The sequence below is a fragment of the Callorhinchus milii genome, unplaced genomic scaffold (genome assembly GCF_018977255.1).
Source record: "Callorhinchus milii isolate IMCB2004 unplaced genomic scaffold, IMCB_Cmil_1.0 Scaffold1, whole genome shotgun sequence".
NCBI classification, from domain to species: Eukaryota; Metazoa; Chordata; class Chondrichthyes; order Chimaeriformes; family Callorhinchidae; genus Callorhinchus; species Callorhinchus milii.
This window is the reverse complement of record NW_024704742.1, coordinates 18,953,271-18,959,427: the sequence shown is the minus strand read 5'-3', so window position 1 is coordinate 18,959,427 and position 6,157 is coordinate 18,953,271.

Sequence of the window (6,157 nt, the reverse complement as noted above, 5' to 3'; positions counted from 1 at the left end):
AATAAAGCTGTTACAATGAGTAAAGGCTTTTGATAGGTTTTCGCAAGATCACAAGAGAGATTTGGACGAAGGCCTTTCGACTTATTTGATCTCAACCTTCCAAAATATACACTTTACCATCTTCCTATCAGAGCATCAGCTGCTTTTGAAATCAATCCAGTGTTTTGACCTCATGCAACCTTCTTGGCAACCTGTTCCAACTATTATTTGCTCTCTGAGTTAAAAATTATTGTTATTATAATATAAAACAAACTTCCTGATGTCTGCCTTGAAATTATCTTTGCAACCCTAAATCCATGACCTCTTGCCCTATTGTCTCATTGTATGAGAAAGTATTGTTCTGGGTTTACTTTGTCAACTCATTTAAAATGTTATATACTTTTATAAGGTCCCCTCTGAGATGTTCTTGTTAAGACTGAAGAGCATAGCTTGACTAATTCTTGCTTGTAACTCATTCCTCTGACAATGGGGATCATCCTCGTTGCTCTACTCTGCACTTTCTCTAGAGCTTGGGCTACCCGCTTCGTGCCAAGATGATCAGAACTGTATGCAGTACTCGAGGTGTGCCTGACCAGAGCATGATACAGCTTGAGTTTGACTTCTGGGAAACTGAACTGCTTAGCAATATAGTCTAGCAACCTCTTTGCCTTGTTTATTGCCATCCCACACTGTTTGACTTGATGGGTGATGGTCAACTGACTAGCCTAGATCTCTTTCAGCTTTCCCCTTCTCATGTAAAAGCACATATACAATTTGCATAAGCAGGCTACCTCTTTTGTGAACTAGAACTGCTGTCTTTTTAACTAACCAATTTTTTTAAGTGGAGTGATTTTAACTGAATATAACAATATTACCTATGATAATTCATTGTTATCACACAATCTCCAGCTACACTTGAATCACCATTCAGAAATCAGAAGTTTCCAATCTGACAATTGCTTTAGCCAAATTAAATCATATTAAGTCTATTAATGAAAGACTGGTTAAATAACACAGCAATAGAACACAACTGCACATAAGCACAAATAATATGAAATAGATGATTTTAAAAAAGAGTCTTAGAGTAAATCTTTCAGATGCTAAACAACTTGTAGAGTAATGAAGACTTGTACAACATATATAATCACTTTAAGAAATATTATAACTTTAATATTACTTATTGTAACCAAGCTTTTGCATTTGACCTGGAAGCTGCTGCCATTTGTAATTAAAAGTCACAAGTCAACTAAAGCTTAAGGGAAATATAATTCCTAATATCGACAAAGTGCCCCTTAATCTCAAAATAGGTATTGTATTCATTAGTATTTGATCCACAATCCAGCTGTAATACCACATTTTATTACGAGTTGTCTACTGAGAAAAGACAGCCTCCAGAGGCAGCTCATTTCAAAATAACCATCATTTACAGCATTTAATATTGGTAACACTCACCTTGGAGTCAGACCACCAGGTGCCTCTGCAGTTTAGAGATCCAGCTCCATAAGAAAAAGTGTCAGTGCCAGAGTGATTGGTCAAGCGATGTTTCACATGTGTGCAAAAGCCTGATATAATTGCATACACAAATCATTGTAAATTTATTTCCATGATTTCTTCAATCCAAATAATAGTAGAGAAAACATAAAATTTCCCAAGAGCAAAGTCACCTGATATTCGGGTCCATTTCCTGGCGTCCACTACTGACAATCATGTTAATACATTTTTAATAACATTTTTGCAAGTGAGAATATCCATTGTTATCATACAGAGATGGAACAGTATTTTCCCACGAGCACCTCTTGACATCAGGAGGTAACAGCGTCTCCAGTTTGGTACTGCATTTCCATCCTCAACAAAGGTAATAATCCCTCCAAAAAATCAAGTCAGTTTGGGACATATGTGAATGCGAATGCCAGGATGGTGGAAGGCAAACTAGATGGACTTTGGTCTATTTTTCACCTAGCCTTTCTTATGTACTTATGTTCTTAATCCACGACTATTTGTGGGACACTGCTGTGGCAATTGGCAGGCGCATTTCGCCCACAAAATACAGTCAATCGAATTTACAATATTCTGTGAAGTGCTTTAAAGTGATAAGCACTATATCAAATTAAAGTATTATTATTATTATTATAACCACAGTGTAAAGAAAATTTCTCTGTGAGAAAAATGTACATTCAATGCAAAACGAATGTGGAAGTGAACATGGAGATGATCCCCAGGGTTAGAGGGATGAGTAATAAGCAACAATTAGACAAGGTAGCAAAAAGAGATATCTCACAAAGGACCTTTTATAGAGCCATATATGATTTTTAACAGAATTGAGAAAGTTAAACTCTGAATAATACTTAACCCTTTCCTCCTCCCAATATTTGAACTGTGACAAAAGCATTCGGTGCAAGGAGTTATAAAATACTATCAGATGAAAGTCAGAATATTAGCCCAGAATTTAGAAACTATATAAATACAAGCAAAAACTAGCAACAGCAAGAATAAGAAATGATTTACAAATTGCAAACTTGGGCGTGGAATTGTATCTTCAGTTGTCGCGTTCATAAAATACTTTACTCGCTTATTTAACCTTCTAAGCAATAGATTAGTGATATAGGCTTTACAAGTAAATTAAAAACAAATGTTTTCCCAGACAGTACACTTACTGTATCCAAGCAGTTTGTAACTAATCTTTCAAGTGTAGTGACTGTGTGTATTGTGGGGAAAACGCTGCAGCCAATTGCGCATAGCAGTGTCCCACAAACAGTCATGGATTGAGTGACCAAGTTATGAAGTAATTAATAAATAATCACTTACTTATAAATATTTACAATATAGATTCTGCAGTGTTTATACATAGGTTGAAATTACATTAAATTGCAGTATACTGTAGTTTTTAATATTTCAGTTCAATTCCACGTTTTGCATGGTTTCCAAATGGAATTGACACAATGAGAACACTTATAGAAATTGACTGCGCTACCATAATATAAATTGCATTTGTACAGCAGTTTACTTTTTTTTAAAAATGTAAAAAGAATTAAGTTTATAAGTTCTTAAACGATCCACAGAATTCTTAATTGTTTCAATTGTAGTGAATAGAAGATTAGTTCTCTATACAAATGTAATCTTGTTGTTCTTGTTGTTTATTGCCCTTAAAACAAACCACCCAATGTTCACATGTGCACAGTTTTCCTCAGCCTCCACCCAGGGTACATAACCTATAAAACATCTTTGCGACTTCAAATCATTCTGCCACTGCAAGTGATGACAAGCTAGCCCAACAATATAAAGGATGCATTAACAATACAGGATAGCTATTTCCTCCATCTTGGTGAGCACCAAAGCAAGTTTTTTTTTGTGTTCTGTGAGGTCACTTGACAATTTCACTTCTGTTATCTGCGAATCTCCCTAATGGAGTTTGGCTCGGCTGAATTAGAAAGCAATTTAGGACTGTGCCACTGCAATGAAGGACTCCTATTGTTCAATTTTATTGAAGTATGTTAGTTATCAGCTGATACAAATTAAATTTGCTTCAGAACTTTCCATGAAGATTTCTTGCTTGCAATTGTCCAAGTGCAACTAAACTTTTGAGTCTAGTTACAATATAGCCTCTACTGTTAGGTCCACCGACAAAATACAGTCACTCCACCTTATAGTAATAAAAAACATCCTTGCAGTTGATATTACACCTTATCACGTTGTTGAGACATCTCAAAGAGCTTCACAGAATATACTGTAAAGTAAATTGACTGTATATTTGTGGGTGAAACTCGGCAGCCAATTGCGCACAGTACATGCTATAAATCACTTTGAGACATCTTCCTGACATGAAAGGCGCTTTATTATTTACATTATTATTGCCTTTATCTTTTGCCACAACACTCTAAAATAGGTGAAAATTGTGACCTGTGAAATTGTAAAATTGTGAACCAATTGTGTGTTAATGATCTCATTGTTGATAAATGTGGTCATTCAAGAACAAAAGACTGGCTGAAGTGCAATGGTTGGACCCAAGGCCAGTCATGTTGTGGCCTGTGGTTTTGAAATGCCAGCTTTAATTACCATTTAAACTTATCTGCAAGCTGTCAGTCTTATTCTACAAACCATGGGCCAGAAATGCAATGCCACATTGGGTAAGCTTTGGGCCCAAGGAATAGAGTGGAGAGAAGGCATTCACACTGGTTTATGTTTCTGGCAACTACTGAGTCTTGATGTGTATGTAGCCTCTGCTTATTTGATGTCTATTCAGAATTGGAAGGGAAGTATTAGAGAATGGTACAGCACAGAAAAACAGTCCATTTGGGCAATCATTTCAGCCATGCTTCCTCTATCTAAATCCCTTCTTTCCTGATTGCTCCTCATACTCTTTTGACAATAATAAACCTATAATAAACCAGTGCCTTGGGACGTCCTCCCGACACGAAAGGTGCTATACAAATGTAATTTGTTGTTGTTTTGATCCAATTTCCTTCAATTGCTTTCTAACAGAACCCACAGACTCTACCTCAACTGCACTTTGTGACCCATTCTCCCCACCTTCTGCTTAAAGAATTGTTTCCCATCTTCTCCTTAAACTTTTTCTTGATTTTCTTAAATTTGTGTCTCCTAGTTACTGTCTCATCCACTAGGGGAAACAATCAATTACTATTTATCCTATAATAATCCTTCACAATCTCAAAGACCTCTGTCAGCTCTCCCCCTTAACCTTCTCAGCTGCAGTGAAAACTAAGTTTTTAAGTCCCCCTCTTCATAACCGAATCCCATCTGAACTGAATTCCCCCCATCCCGAGCAACATCCTAGCAAATCTACTTTAATTTTTTTTGCATTTCCTGTATTACCACTAACAGGGCAACATGTTTTGGACATTAGGTGTAAATTCAATCCCAAAGCATAGCATTTAACCTTTCATGCTTAAAAACATGGTGAGAGACGTGAGCTTTACCTGCTGATGATGTGTCGTTGCAATAGTAATCTCACCTGCAAAATAGTCACTATACCTTACAGTATATGCTGTGAAGCGCTTCCAGATGTCCTAACGGTTCGAAAGGTGCTACATCAGTTGCAAGGATTGTCACTTTTTACCATTTTACTGTTAACTTTTACGATAAATAATGCTCAGTACATGCACTTTATGCTCATCCAGACAGAAACCACTCTCTCGTGGGTGGAAGTCCCTGCAATAAAATGGCCATCCTTTAACATTGGTAAAGTACATTCACTCCGGGCTGGTGTGGTGTGGGCAGGAAGATGTTACACTGCTCCAGTAGGGGATGCTCTTCTTTGGCTCGGGTTAAAACGCATTGTTGGAGCAGAGAAGAGGGAGCTTTAACCCCACATTAAACCCAGTCTGGGGAGCATTGCTCAATTGCTCATTGCTCCTGACACTGAACGCTTGTAACAGAGAGGGTTCAACACGTTTCGTTTTCCTCGGGAGGTTTTGCCCGACCAATTTAATAAGAGGGATCTGATTTTGGAAGGTTAAGAACTGATGGTGGCAAACTGTTCTCAGATTGATGTGACATTGTGGAGTTGCATGTCGAGGCACCAGCACACACTAACACACACACACACACACACACACCACCTGGCAGGATCAGTGGTTTCTTTCTCCAGAACTTCTTCAATGTGGAAATCACTGCATGACATATGCAGACACACTGTGCAAGTCGCAACCGTCTGCAACGCCAAGATTTTGCCAGCTCAAAGGGAACTCAGATCTTTCTTTTGATCTCCGAAATCATAATTATGAAAGAATAATTACAGGGTGACGCTCAGACAGCCTCAATGGATGATTTGCAAACGCCACCTCTTAGCAGAATCCCACTTTAACAGGCGTTTTTGTCTTTACTATTTACAGTAAGTAAGAAGACAAGTGCACATTGTTTACACACACGTTAAATAATAGGCTGCTGTGGTTGTCGAGGCACCGATTGTCCAGTGAGCTTTGTTAACTTATTTAAAAATACACCATTTCATTGCAAGTGGTTTTGACTCATACTGTTTTGCAGCATAATTGAGGGGAGGACTCTTCGCCTTTGTCTTAGACTTTGCCACATAACTTACTCATTTGAGTCGCTTTTCTGTCCTTTCTGATACCTGCTTTCGGGTGATTTCAGGTCTATTTTCTGCTCGAAAATTGCATGACATTTTTTTTAATGGCAATTATTACCCTCTCCCGGGGCGGGG